This window comes from Wyeomyia smithii, chromosome 2 (assembly GCF_029784165.1).
Source record: "Wyeomyia smithii strain HCP4-BCI-WySm-NY-G18 chromosome 2, ASM2978416v1, whole genome shotgun sequence".
Taxonomy (NCBI): domain Eukaryota; kingdom Metazoa; phylum Arthropoda; class Insecta; order Diptera; family Culicidae; genus Wyeomyia; species Wyeomyia smithii.
The window spans coordinates 40,896,367-40,912,086 of NC_073695.1; the positions used below are offsets into that span (position 1 = coordinate 40,896,367).

General features: G+C 40.2%; 1 protein-coding gene across 2 annotated transcripts in view; it reads right to left on the reverse strand.

Annotated features, from left to right (window-relative positions):
• The window catches only part of LOC129723969 (mucin-12), a 148,379-nt gene that overhangs the window by 82,470 nt on the left and 50,189 nt on the right, over positions 1 to 15,720 (reverse strand). For both annotated transcript variants that reach the window (XM_055678489.1, XM_055678490.1), the window contains exon 2: positions 7,188 to 9,294. The gene's annotated coding sequence lies outside the window, so the exon portion shown is untranslated. The remainder of the gene's footprint in view (positions 1 to 7,187; positions 9,295 to 15,720) is intronic.

Below are 15,720 nucleotides of genomic sequence, written 5' to 3' on the forward strand. Positions count from 1 at the left end.
GCAAATGGTGTTCCAGAAAATTGTCGAAATTCTGTGTCATCTTTTCCATCGGCTAAAGAAAACAATTTTATTTAACTACAACTGCTGCTGATCAGCTTTTATCTAGGGTGACGCATATTTTAAATCTGGGAGATACTACTCTCTCTTTTAAACTGCACTACATCCAAATCAGCTCTAAAGTTGATCGACAGCTTGGTATCATGTTGAAGATTACCAACGGATTCCGCGATCTTTTGTCTTAGATCACTATTTTTTCTACAGTGCAATCCATATAAGTATTCTGCTCCGATGTATGATGCCCTTGAACTCTACCAGACCCAGATCCCAAACCGCGAAAAATGCCTTAAAAATAGACTTCGTTTCAGGTAGCCTTTTGCAAAAATTTATTGACTTTTTGTTAGATAAATTTCAAATAAATTTTACATGATTTTATCAAAGATTCTGGAAAACAAAAAAAAACTGGCACGAGTTGTCTGTCACGCACCGAACCCGGTTGCATAATGTCAACTTTGGCAACCTTAACCTTGAACCCCTGAACGTTAATCGCACAACGGCGACGACGACGACGACGACGTTCGCATTCTTGCACACGCAGAATCGCACCTTCACTTCTCTTTCGAGTGGCAACAGCCAACAAACAGCAAACGGTCATTAATCGTCCAGTCATGGGTGTTCTCGGTGACTGTGTATTATTATACATACTACTATAATGGCGATGTAATACTGCTTGTGCTATTGACGTTCGGCTCGCGCTCAAGGACAACCGGTTCATTGTCTCCTCATTAGAGCTCCAGGAGTGGCCTCGCGGGCATTATTCATTGGATGACGAGTTCGTTGATCGTTTCCCGAACGCACCCCTCGCGGGTATGGGTCGTGAATGTGTGTGCGTTCTGTCGATTGGAGCATGTTATAAATTATAATCCATACCATATCTACTACTAGCGGAGGTCGTAGGACTGTAAGTTGAATGAGCTACAGCTCATTTCCGGGCCACCACTCACTAGCACTAGCACTACTATTCGGCTCGTACTAGCAGCGTGTTTAGACGCGACTGGCGAGGGTTGCTGCTGCTGTCGACTTCAAACCATTCCGGACAGGTGATTGAGCGGCTATTGTTCGCACGGCGGAGAGATCGCCTTCCGTCGCGACCGAACTATTTGCATGCAAAACTTCCTCCCCTATTCGGAACGCTATTTGTGCGCCCCTCTTTTAAATTGGCTTTTCAACCAGCCAAAACGCTCACCGTCGTCTGGGGTCGTAGCTGATGAAACACGGCATGCAAAAGTTGGTGCCTTTTTTTGTTGCTCGCGCTCTCTTCATGTTTCCCCTTTTTTGTGTACCCATATACGATTGTATTTATGACCCCCCTCTTCTTCAAAAGGATGGATACGTTCATGGGGTTAAAATTATGTGCCAGACTAGGTAGTGTACCGCCTCTATTGTGTGCGTGCCGAGACAACCCATATGGTTTGGTTGTCAGTAGCATATCAGTAACGAGCAGGACCTTCGCTTCAGCAGCACCGGTTCCGACAGACGTTTGTTGTAGGCTTGTTGTATGCACCATTTTGGGCGACTAGCGAGCAATGAAACCCGAGGGGGTTGCGGGTGGTGGGCTTGAATAAAATAAATTGGAAATGTCAAGGACATTTGTTTGCACACGCTACCGGCTTGGAGTGGATGGTGCTTTGCCGGTAATATATAGTTACTCGAAGGATCATTGCCTCTTTTCGGTGTGACTAGTATTCTCTCTAGTAACGATTTTGGATCGGAAATCAGTACTCGTCACCCTCTTGTATTGATAGTGGTACGCAGTGGCTGGCACCGCTAACCAAATATTCATTGCTACTAATCGCTAACCTCATATTGTTGCATTCCTGAAACTGTATAATGAACGCAACTACACAAAAATACATTAAAAGTATGTAAAGCGTCGCAATACTTCAAACAGGATTATCTCGAGCTTGTTCTGTAAAAAATACTCGTATGACTTGCAACCTATTGACGGTAGTAAACCAGACATGCTTTTGACTTGTAAAGAGATTAATTTCAGACAGCATCGGGACAACTGAACGGTGCTTGAATGTGACATGCGTTCTAAAAGCTCTTTTTGTAGTAAAGCATTTACATGAGTGCAAACAATTAATTACGCCAGCACTTCACAGTTTATGTAAATAAATTTTTGCTCTATTGCAAGCTGGCGAATCAGCCCAAAAAGTAGCGGAATCGTTGATACGCTCATTGGCAATCAGCGTAGCTAATTAGTGAACTAGCAACGTGGTATCCACCATGCGTAAAAAAATTTGAAGAATTTGTGGCCAATAACATAACAGTGCAATCAACAAATTCACTTAAATTGTGGAAACTGAAACTACTTAATAAGTATCAATTTAAAAAAGTCCCTCATTAGTCAATGCCCAAGTGCGAGATTCAACCTAGAGGGGCATTTAATTGACTGCTCACAGGAAAGGCGAAAAAAATCACCTCAGGATTGCTATTTGTTAGTACATACCTAATTGTGAGGAACAGGCGGCACTCACGGAGGTAATATTATCATAAGTGGCTGCTTTTCGCACGCCAGTGTGGGAAATTTAGTTCGAAACGACCGACGACGGTGGATAATGACTGCAGTTGTGATAACATCCTCGCAGATGGGTCGGTAGAGAGCCAAGCAGGGAAAATCGAGGCTATTTTGCATTTGTGGTACATCGAACTTCTCTGAACATACGACAACTGCCATGCTCGGCTAGCGTCGTACCACGGGGTCTTAACTTTCCAGAGCCTTTAAGTTTGATTTTACTTCTCAAAGTACGCAGTCAGAGGATGAAAATTACTCTGGTACTCATCATTCCACGTGCATATATTTTATCACGACTCATTAGTCTTTTCTTATTTCAAATTCCGTTGTTGTTAAAAAAAAAACAGCAAACTTACTGCAAGTCGGTGTTCTTTTTTATATTTCGCCATAAATATAAATTCAATAACCTACTTCTTGAAAAAAAGCAACAAATACACAAAATAATTAAAGAGAATGCAGGGAAGAAGTTAAAGCTTTTATCATCAATTAGAAGTCCTAAAGATAGGAGCAAAATGAATGGAAAAATTAGAATCTCTTTGAAAACTTTTTGCACTTGACTGCTCATAAAAAAGAAGTTTTTGCCTTTCACGCAGGTACTTATATCGGCATAGAAGAAACGGAACCATGAAATGTAAATTAGTTGTACATAATTTGATAGATTGCCTGCTGTAGCACAGCTGCTCCACAGCAGGTAATCTATCAAATTTAAATTTCTGATAGACAACCTCGACTTTGAACGCTCCTGATGGTGAATAAAAATCACAATATAAATTTGGGAAATATAAATGCCGCACTTTTACAATTCCCTAGTAACAATATTGGTTTTATCAAAGTTTTAAAGCGCATAATACAGTCGAAACCGCGCTATAAACCTTTGATAAAACCAATATTGTTACTTGGGTTATGTTCTCTACAAATCTGTCAATTTCTTTTCTGTGTCTGATTAAGTGCATATGAATACTCGAAGTAGATCATTAGTGAAATGGCGATATCCAAACTGTCTTTCATTTGTGGAAATGAAACTTGCGTTCAGGTAAGTCAAAATTTAGTGATAAAAGTATATCGAACGTATTTATCAGTCGGTATTTACAGAACTGCTGTAGAGATCTATTTTTAAAAAAATACTGTGATTCTCTAAACTCTAATGATTCATTGTACTAACTGATAGTCTTGCTGTGATTGAAACTGTCAACTTAAAGTAACCTTGAACATTAGTAATACTTGTGTTAGAAAGACAACTAATCAATCGCCTATTAGAAAGTGCAAAGAGTTTTGTTTCATTTTATTGTTTCCGATTGCTTCAGGTTTCACGTAAAATTTAACAAAAAATAGTAGAGTATAAGCAGGCTAAATCTTCTTGTCATGGCAGTTACTCGGTAAAAACCATTATTAATTAAAACTATGGAAAATTCATTGAGGTTAGGAACACCCAACAAATAGCTATGATCAATATTTCTATAGTTCGGTAGCTCCCGCCTGGTCGAAAGGTTTTTTTTTGTGGGGGGGGGGGAATTAGAATTCCTCTTGCAAAATACAATGACCACTATTGTTGAGTGATCAGGTACCTGCAGCTATACGCTCCCAGTCAGACAAAACCTGGTTTATGAAGCCAACCACTTTCCCAGGATTCAAAGACCAAATCTCTTTGGGCTGTAAACAGCCTCTTCCAAGAAAGTTTGATCTGCGTTTAAACAATGCATCACAACTGCACAGCAGATGTTTCGATGTCTCGCTTTTCATATTACAATAGTGACAGATACCATCTTAAACTTAGCTAATGTTCTTTTAATGATATCTACTCGTGCCCCGTTGTTAAGCCGACGTTTGTACAAAGATCTTTTTTGTTGACCTTTTTGTAATGATTTACGTATGATGTTATATATGTTTTCATTTGGGAAAACTTTTTGACATCAAACCTTTGTTCCTCCCAGCGTTTAAGCTCCATTTTCACTGCACAGTTTTATATACCACAAAAAACTTCTAGGCCGATAAACTGTAGATCCTTGTTAAATACTGTAGATCCTTGTTTTGCAAGTTGGTCTGCTCTTTCATTCCCACCAATGCCACAATGTCCTGGAACCCAATACAAATTTACTGAGTTTGTTCGACACAGCTGTCTCAATGTGAGAATACATTCCCAGATTATCTTGGATGTACATTTATAAGCACCAAGTACTTTCAACGCTGCTGGACTGTCAGAGAAAATACAAATATTTGCATGTTTGTATTTTCTAGTCAGACAAACATTCGCACATTCAAAGATTGCAAAAATCTCTGCTTGAAACACTGTTGGCCAGTGACCCATTGCCACTTAAATATTAATTCCAAGGCCGAAGATTCCTGCACCAGTTTTTGTACCTATTTTCGAGCCAGCCGTGAAAAAAACCGTTGAGCCGGGACGGACATCAGAAACTCCGACTTCCCAGTTTGTACGTGTCACATACCTTGTAGAGAATATTATATTTATCCTCAGGTGCCATCCAGTCTCCATATCATACTCATTACTAACCCTCTTTAAAAAAGTTCAGTAAAAAGCACTCTTCTCTGCTTCTAGTTGCACGTATTCGTACAACGGCAGCAGATGAAGAATTACATCAAGAGCTTTAAATTGGGTGCTACTCACTGCTCATGTTATAGCAATGCACGCAAGTCGTAGAACTTTATCTAGCTTTGTTCTAGCGATGGCTTCTTTGGTTTTCGGTTACCATACTACCGAAGCGTAGGTCAGTTTTGGTCGTATAATCGATGTGAATATCCACATAACCATTTTTGGTCTCAAGCCCCACTTTCTTCCAACACCGGTCTTGGAGCACAACCATAATGCACTGCCCCCCTTGTTGATTGCATGGTCAAGATGTGCATTCCAGTTCAGCTAAGCATCAAGGATAACTCCTGGATATTTAACCTGATCAATGAATTGCATTTCTACTCCTTCAAACTTGAGAGTTTCTAGATTGAATTTCCTTTCTCTAGTGAAAGGTATAATTACAGCTTTTGTCGGATTAATGCTGAGATCCTCCTTCATACACCAAGACTGGGTATACTTTAGAGCCTCCTGCATTCTTTTCGAATGTTGCCAAGCTTTCCTCTTACCAAGATGACTATGTCATCAACAGGCTTGTCTTTTCTCCTCAGGAAATCTCTAGAATGTAGAATATATTTCACTGCGAAAACAATCGTTTTTTCACTGGAAAGCAAATCAACGCCTACTTCTGCGTATTCTCTGTAGAGTGATTCACCCCCAGTGATGGCATGAACTCGTGCAAAGTTGAACTGAGTAACACTTTTCCAGATTTGAATCCAACCTGAATCTGCTTGCTCTCGATAGTTTGAGTTTTTTTGCACCGCACCCTCTGATCGATTAAGTTTAAATGCGTGCAATGCATGTAGTGCACGATGTATCCAACGATGCAGGCGATGATGTAAGGCGATGAGTTTTGTTTTTAGATTGAATTTATGCTTTCAAAGGACAACGGAACAAACTGTTGCAGCAGACGCGGCGCGAATTTCATCGCAATTCGATTTTCATGCAATTGTTGTTATGCAGGATTCAAACTCTAATCTAACTCAAGTGTAATGCACTGTTAGTAGGGTTTACGTGCAAACCGGAAATAAATGTGCAAGCAAGTTTTAAAACTCACTTGGATACGAGTGCAAAGTCACACTGCCTTTAGAAAACAGTAAATTTTGTCGTCCGTATACTGAAAAGCAGAAACGCAGTTGTCGTTTTTTTATTTCGTTGGTAACCTTTTGTTTTTTCACTACCACAACAAGTGAAATGTTTCGTATTTTTTTTTTCTTAGAGCTAGCACGTGTTTCATTTTAGTTTTAGTCAATATTTTGTACTAATTTCTGGAACAGAATGAACTTTAATCACAGCAATCAGGTACCCCTTCCATGTTATGTGTTATGTGTTATGTTTTGTTTTGTTTAGGTATTCCTGTTTATTTTTCACAATGTCACCAATATGCTATCGATTTTTAACCGTTCATTTTCCCTGAGATTATTTCAATAATTTCAACAGATCGTAACAACAAATGAAATCCTAGCAACCAAGAGATTTTTTCTTTAAGCCAGCACGTGTTATATTTTGTTTTACTCGGTATTCCTATGTTTATCATATACAATATCACTAAACTGCTATCGATTTTCAACCGTACATTTTCCCGGAGATTATTTCAATTATTTTACCAGATTGTAATAAATGAAATCCCAACAAGAATTATTTTAATAATTTTAACTGATTGTAACAACAAATGAAATCGCAGCAACCGAGCGATTCTTCCTTTTTTCTTAAAGCCAGCACGTGTTTTGGTTTGGTTTTCGCCAATATTTTTCTAAAACATAAATAAGTTTAATCACAGCAACCAGGAACTCCTTCGATGTTTGAAGCCAGTACGTGTTATGTTTCGTTTAAGTCGGTACTATTTACAGTATTGAAATGTTACTAAACTGCTATCGATTTCCAACCGTACATTTTTACTTTAGATCTTTCACTAATTGCAATATTTTGTGAGCATCCTAGCCGCTCTTTATAACTTAAATTTACACGAAACGCACGAAAACACACTCTGAAGTTAGGAAAAGTGCAAACCGCTGCCACCAAGCTTACCTTTCGTTATCTCTTCGATCGGATCTTGAAGAACATTCCACTGCGTGACCACCGGCAAAGTTTTACTGATTATATATATTGTTGCGGAATAATTCACTTTAACATCGCAGTTACGCAGCGGTACTGCGGGCTGCTCTATCGAAAACAAAGAGGGGGACGACCCCCGTTGGTAATCCAAAAGTTGTGCAGTGTACGGTCGAGAGCCGACCGAGAATGAGGTCACACGCTCACAGCGACGACGGCGACAAATGACTAAAAATAGCACCTACTTAATCCATATTGCACGGGGCGTAGTACTAGTGCTACCGCTGCCACTGCTGCTGCTCTTCGGCTGTTAGCAATAATCCAATAGCGATAAGACATTTTGATTTTCTTTTTTGATCGTCACAACAAACACTTTGCCGTAATGCACTTCGGCTTTAAACTTGGCTTGGCTGCAAATCTTTGTTAAACTCGAGCGACGGGGTCGTAAAATTTCACTAAACTTGCTGCAGACGCGCGAAGTGTTCTCTTAGGTTCCGGGCCAGGCCGATTACGTGGTTCTCATTTTAGTCGAGATTTATCGCCATCCGGTCGTAATTGCACAATAATTCATCTTATTTTCCCGTTTCTTCCATCTTTTCATTCAAAACTCGGCGCACTCTTCACGAACTTGAAGCATCGGAAAACAATGCTAGCTGAATCTTTCTTCGTAACCAATCGCTGCGTTGCGCCTCAGGTGAGCTCTTGATTTTCCGTCAGTTGCACCAACACTAACGCTACCACAGAAACACTGCGCGTACCACCAGCACGAGCAAACCTACGGAAACACTTGCCACTTATCGCTCACAGTATACCACTGTTCGCATGTACGCGTGGAACTTTTTTTCTCACTTCTTGGCCGCCAGAGCTGACTTGCTTGTTCCGTTTTCTATTCCTTCGGAGGCAACTTTCCTTTGTTTCCTCTCCAAACACCGACACACTAGACGGTTGGTATGGAAAAATCGACCCCCAGGGTTCGTACACAGCGACCGGATTGGTGAAGTTGACAGTTTCAAGCTGCAACCCGCAGTTCAAGCAGTTCACAACCCGAACGTTACAGATCGACTCTATTCTACAGCAGTTCCGCAACTCTAGGCTTCAATTACTGATTTCGTAATCGGCTCATGCCCACGTAGATAACACTTGAAACTATCGGGGTTCACTCCACATGGGTTTTTTTCCTCTTCCCTGAAACTTAAATGCCCCAGCGACCAATTAAAACGTTCATGACCGCAATAGAACGCACCATTTGCATATACCGCCCGGGAAGAATGCAAGTATGGGAAGGAAACGTGATTTGGGAAATCCTCCGACTCCCCAGGAAAGGCCTTAACTATAACGGCTCGAAACCGCACTGGCTAAGTAGCTAGCTGATGTTTCACAAGCACGGACAGAAATCTTTCAGTAATTTTTCACGTCTTCTTTTCGATACTCGTCCACACAGCGAAACCGACGCGAACACGTGCACACAAAAGCACTTTTGTATTTCTTTGCCTTCTTCTACATTCCGCCTACTGGCTACACGAACACAGTACAAAAATTAAAAAAAGACTGCTCAATCTTTAATTCCAAGGGCGACCAAATGGACGAACGGCGCGGACACTACGTGCGAACCGCTCGACTACTCCTGGACGACTGACAGCGAGCGAACGACGTTCGGAAGCACGAAGCTCCGGCGCTCGGAAGTCGAATTGAGCATTCGCTCTCACGAAACCGGTTCATGCGGAAGTTTGCGTGAACGGTCTTTGTTCCTCGAGCTTCGGGCTCCACTCGCAAACACTGTGTGCGTTCCGTCAAGTGTTTCTTGTTTTTGTTGCTACTGCTGTTTGTCTGCTCTTCGGTGTTCGCAACTCTTTCGGTTGGTCTCTCTCTCTCTCTCTCTCTCTCTCTCTCTCTCTCTTTAGCTCTTCGGTTTCCGTCCGGCCGTGTGTTATGCGATGATAATTATAAATATTTTGTAATGGGTAATCCTTTGCTGTTTTGCTGCTGTTGATCTTTCACAATCGCCGGTTTTTCTAGGGGGGTGGAGTGACGGGACGGATAGCAAGAACAGTTTGCGAAAACAACACCACAATGAAGAGGGAGCCTAAAATCAGAAATCAAAGAGAAAGAGTGGAGAAGAAAAAAAACACTAAATTAGTTGATTGTTTTCGATACAGTTCTTTTGTGCCACTTTCGGTGGCCGGTACGGTTTGGTTCGGTTCTCAGACCAGCAGGCGATCAGCGACGGCCAATTCGCGGCCCGTGAATGGCACCGCACGTCACAATCGAGTGCACAGTGCTGTGGGAAAAAGGGGTCGGTCGATATATACATACTATTATGTTGTTTATCTATAACACGTTCAGATAACTGACGCTAGCTAGTAATTGTTACCGGTTTCTTTTATCACGTTAGCTCTCCCGGTTTTGATATGACGAAATCTGTGGTGATTTCACCATCGTAAACTTGATACATTGTACAGTGAAGTTTGTAAACATCAAACGTAGGCAATAAGGCCGATGCAAGGAATTTAGAACATGTTTGAGAAAATTAAGTGATAATTATCACACGTTTAAAATGTATATCAGGTGTAAGATTTCCCCACCAGTTACAGTTCGGTTTCAATTGCAATACAGCTAATCACCAAGACGAAAGAACAATCTAAACACAAACTACACGAAGACAATCGCCTCCGACAGGGAAAACGGTTCCATCCGTTGACAAGGCCAAGACATCAGTTTTCTGGGATGCGCATGGGATGAATTTCATTGTTTGTTTCACAGTGAAAGCATTTAAAGAAAAATACAGTGTTGCTCACACATGCGTTACGTCGTCAAAAATCAATTAATTAAAATTTGAACTACTTTCCCTTACACTCTATCTACCAGATTCAGCAACAGAAAACTTCGATTTACTTCATACAAAATTTTACCAGTGGCTTTATTATACCATTAAAAATATAGAGCAAGATTAACCTTTTCTTCATTTTGGCCTCATTTCTTCTGTTCCGTCTACTTTCAGATTAAATCGAATCAAATTTTATATGTATAAACAACAACACTTTTGAGCGGTGATACGCTGCTTCTGAACACAGTGCATACTACTGCATGCAGCACAGTATGTATTACACAATTCACATTAACAACTCTCTTTGCACAAGTTACCTTGCTCTTGTCCCACTCTTCCTCTGCTAAACCGCCCCTCGACTTCACTGATGACTCCAATGGCCTCCTTCGGCGAGCAACGCGCAACCATTTACTGGCTGGCAAAGTAGGCCACGCCTCACCATTCTCCTCCGATCACCCCTGCTAGTGCCAGCGTGGTTCACACTTTATTTGTTTACATTCTTAATTTTTATACCGAAAATATAAATACACCGTGGAGCAGACAGGGAAAGCCAGCAGAATTTAGAGTATTGCTATCCATATAAACGAAGTATACAGTGCTTTTTAATGTTATTATTCGTCCGTAGTTCGCAAGCCATGGTCTCTCATGGTTGTGAACACTCTGCGGGTGAAGTGAGGCAAAGCGAAGCGAAAAAAGCTCAAAGAGCTGTGAAACTGGCCACACACCGCCGAAGCGAAGCGATAATAAACCATACATCGTCGTGGCAACGACGTGGTTGCCGCAAAACGCTACTAGCTGCGTTGTCAAAGCGACCGTCCGTGCTCGGAATGCCGATTCAAAGCGCACCTAACCTTGAATCAGACAAAATCTCGACTCATTCCGTTTGACATTTCATGCAAAACCTTCACCCTGCCTGCTGCGCTAGCTCATCCCGACGTTTTACTCCGACACGGGAGGCAAAAGGGGTCACATTTTCTTCCACATTTCGCCCACTGAGTTAAGCACAGTTGGCAAAAATCGTGTGACCTGGTTGACGCTGGTCTAGAAATTATGAGTCAAAACCGCAACCATAAAGCATTTTGCTGTTTTTATGGCTGTGAATTTACAACAGTAGTCGCAATTCCGGCACACCCACCAACGAAGTTGTTACGCGTCCAAGGACAATGAGATTTGCTAAAACTAAACCCGGAGTCACATCGGCAGAGAAATGGCTTTAGGTTTTATGTCAAACAGCCTTTTTATCTTGCGTGCTCCGAAATTCGATTGCCACTACCGTCGTGTGACCTAATTTTTCGCCTTGCCATGTTTTGCCTTCTCCGCCACCACAAGCCCCCAAGTTGTCTTACTTTCGGAGAGATTGTGCTGCTTCTCCTAATGCGTTCGAACGTTATCAGTGTCGAGGTCGAACGATACGACGAACAAAAGCGAAAGAAGAAATTTTATGTGTGTACAACAAAGGCCGATCCACCAGTACCGCGCTGCCAGCCTTTAGCGTCGTCAGACGTCAGAGGAATCGACTGACATCAGAAGCAGCAACGCTTGTACCCAAGTATGATGACAGTTCTACAAGGTATGCCACATTTTTATCTATCCACGCACACAAACAAATCTCGTTATGAAAATTTTCGTTTTTTGTATGGAATTCGGAACATTTTCGGAATTTTCTCGTTTTATGTTGTTTTATATTTGATTTTTTTAATTGGAGAGTGAATCTTCAGTTGAAACACACTAGAAATTGATATTAATTTAGATTTAGTGTGAAAAATTGCGACAATATGTCGAAATAAAATATATAAAAATGCTATATTTCTAATAGTTGGAGCATAATCTTAGTCATTGTCATAGCTCATGACTTTTGTCACTGTATGAAACATAAGCGACTCTATTTAGAAGCGCTATTAGAATACAATAAAAAAACGAAAAGTGCAAAAAGGTTACCGGCAAATTGATGAAAAATAGCATATTTTACCTAAACCGCAGCATGTTTATGTATTCCCCACAAAAAAAACATGTTTCAACATCATTTCTATAACTTTTCAGGAAAGTATGTTTTATAAGTTTAGTTTAAAATGCAAAATCATTTCAAATTTCATACAAAATTGGAAAAAGTTCATAACGATCACTAATACTAATGCATCGACGTGAATTGCATACCTTGTAGAACTGTCATCATACTTGACGCTTGTACAGTCATGTACAATGTCATGTAAAACACAATTTCAGGTACGCCAGTTACTATAATCTCCATTAGCAAAAATTGTTTTTTTCAGCCTTTTTGCTGCCGTTCTACTCATATTTGTCCCATGTTCCAAATCATGCAAACGAGAAAAACGATGTTAAAGTTTTACAATACTTTTCGCATTGCGTCAATGCGACAAATGCAATTATGGGCTTCTAACCAGTTTTACCTTGCAATAGACTGTTTTCAATAAATCTAGTTGAAGGTTTTTCGAATTAACACTCTTTTTCATAAAAATACACACTGGGACAATAATGCCGAGAGATTTGACTTCCAATATGTAATTTCTACGCATATCAGTCCCAACACGTGCATTCGATGTTTCCCAATACAAAGTTCGTACTGGGGATACCAGTCTGTTTAACCTTTCACGAGAATGATCACGCTAACCTTGTTGTCTTTAAACGCAAGTGATGATAGTCGAGATGAAAGTTTAGTTAATAGAATAAGTACCAGATGACTTACCATTGCAAAGGGGAATTGGTTTTTTAGATTGCCCATTCTTATCATATTTGAGCGTTGTTGGGCTTTCACCATTTTGGCTACACACAAAAGACAATTCTTACAACTTCCAATTAGTATGAATCTCATGCGTTTATCTTTTTTTATGCTCGAAAAGGAAGAGCATTCAGATTACAAACCAGCAAACATGGCTTAGTTATCCCTAACAAAGATGTGGACGTACCGCATTTGAATAATCAAGCAAAGTGATTTTCAGTACCGAATTTCTGAAACCCGTAACATACCAAACGTTGTTAGGAGAAGTCTTCAGTGCTCTGTAGCACTTCCCAAGTTATAAATATGGGAATTAGTGGTTAGTGGGATGAATTAGAATAGAAAAAAATCTAGTGGGACAACTATGTGTAGAAAATCATTCTTGGGACAAACAGACTTGGTATAGTTTTTCAAGATTTTCGAAACAAACAATGTTATTTTTAAAAGTTTTGAACCAGCATTTTTGAACCGAAAATCAAATAAAAGCTTCAAATTTATATATCCAGCTTTCTCCAGTTTTTTATTTTAAATTTCTCCAGCTTTTTGTAAATAAAGGTTGGCATCGCTGGTGAGGTACCTTCGTAGAACAAATTTTAAAATAAAAAATTTTTTTTGTTCCGTTGCACACTGGGAAATAATGAACCCAAATTTCCATTGATTAAAAGCCGCTGGGCTGGCAACCTGAAATATAGCATTTTTTACGTGAAATTGGTCAATAAATCGATTGGAGATATTTTCATTCTGTGCAGGGCACGGGAAAGGGTCTATATTTCCAAAAATACACAAAATAGGGTGAAAAGAGGCAAAATAGACCATTTCCAGTACCCTGCCAAAATAAAACCATCATCAATCGATTTGTTGACCAATTTTACATAAGAAATGCTATATTTCAGGTTGCCAGTCTAACGGCGATTATTCAGTGAAAAAACCGGAACCCACATTTTCACTAAATAATCGCCGCTGGGCTAACAACCTGAAATATTGCATTTCTTATGTAAAATTGGTCTACAAATCAAATGGTGATGGTTTAATTTTGGGCAGGGCACGGAAAATGGTCTATTTTGCCCCTTTTCACCCTGTTTTTTGTGTATATTTGGAAATATAGACCCTTCCCCGTGCCCTGCACAGAATGAAAATATCTCCAATCGATTTATTGAACAATTTTACATAAGAAATGCTATATTGCAGTTACCAACCCAGCGGCTTCTATGTAATTAGTGGGAATTTGGGTTCATTTTTTCCCAGTGTGCGTTGCTTTGAAGGTTCTGTGCACTGACAGATTGAGTGAAGACCCCGCCTACGTAAGAAATTCTAGACTTTCTCACTCAAAATAAAATATTGATTACCCTGGAGAGGGAAAATTCCAAAGCTTGCAAAAGAAGCGGTTATTAGCTAGGTTACGTTTCATATATATATTCTTCCGACAAAAAAAAACACCTACTTTTCGATCAAAAATGGCTATTTCACCGTTCGCATGCTTACGAATTAGTCTGGAGCAATTCCCCATAGGACATTATCGATAGAAAAATGCTCAACAAGGATATGTACCACAGTTTCTGCATTGAAAGTTAAAGCAGACATGCTCTCCAAAGCTATAGTCTAATTGACCTTTATACCTTAGTCTGAAGATAAAAAAAAATCAACATTTTTCAACATTTTTTTTTAATTCAACAAAAAAATGGTCATTATAACCATAAAACTGTCTACTCTTTAAATATCAAAAAAAACTCTTTAAGATGGTCTCCTCATCAGTAGCTTTAAAAATGATTTCTATCGAGGTGATAAAGGTGAGGCAGGGCAAAAATAATTTGCTTCCTCTGAACTCCCCCCCCCCCCCCCCTACCCCGTCCATTTGAGTTTCTGATGGAAATATCTCTCATAGATGCAAGTGTGTGCCAATAACAGCTTTAATTAAAAGTTTATCTTATTTAATCGAAACATGCTGCATTTTTATCATAAACCTGATGCTGAATGCTGCTATGCTCATACTGTGTGACTGGTTCTATGATAATAAATCGTTTTTTCTCAAACCAAGATTCCCTTGAAACGAACGCATTTATTAGACATTTTTTCGATGTAGTCATTATTCGCAAGTTCAAATATTGAAATGCAATAGATTGCTCCATAACGCTGTAAAAGTTGTAATGCGTTTAAAACGTATTCCTTCCGGTTTCTAATCAATTTTTGTAATAGTTTGCCACTTCATTTCATGATGTAATACCCAATTATTGTTTTCTAGTGACAATACTTCTCTCCCTAAATATGTACTTAAAGCTCGGTAATCGGAGTAGGCTACCGGTCGATTGGAGGATACTTATTTTTCGTGTTCCCACAACTACCACTCTCTAGCTATGATACCAACATATGAATGGCCCGGTGAGTCTTACACGGAACGGAGCCACGGAAAAGACCGCAATATGCAAAACTCAATTTCCAGCTCATTCTTCCCAGTCTGTTAAGCATGGTGTTAGCATTACCTAGGAGGCCAGCAACGAATAATGATAGTTTCTCTCAAATACCTAAAAAAACGCCACAGAGGGGCCCGGTAGAGATATGCCCCCCCCCCCCCACCCCCCCACCGCGTTAGCCTTGCTGCTCAAAGCATTTTGTGTGTTAGGTACAAAGCAAGAAGAGCCTCGAACTAGAAACGAGTTTAGGCATCGGGTGCTGCTGCGCAAAGAGGAAAATTGAAAACTGAGAAACACGGAGCAAACCAACAGTGAAGAAAGAAGAAAAAAAGCTTTTTGATATAAAAATTATAACTGTACACTCGCAGGGAAACGAGTTGAATGCGCCTCGGCACATTTACCCTCTTTTATCGCCCCCTCTCCAGTGCGGCGTCCCCACACTCACCTGCCAGGCTGGTTTATCGGTACAGAGAGCTCGAGCTCGAGCTCCATTACCTCTTCTAATGGAGCTTTCTTGTGTTAGAGCATCGCTCTGTCGCTGTC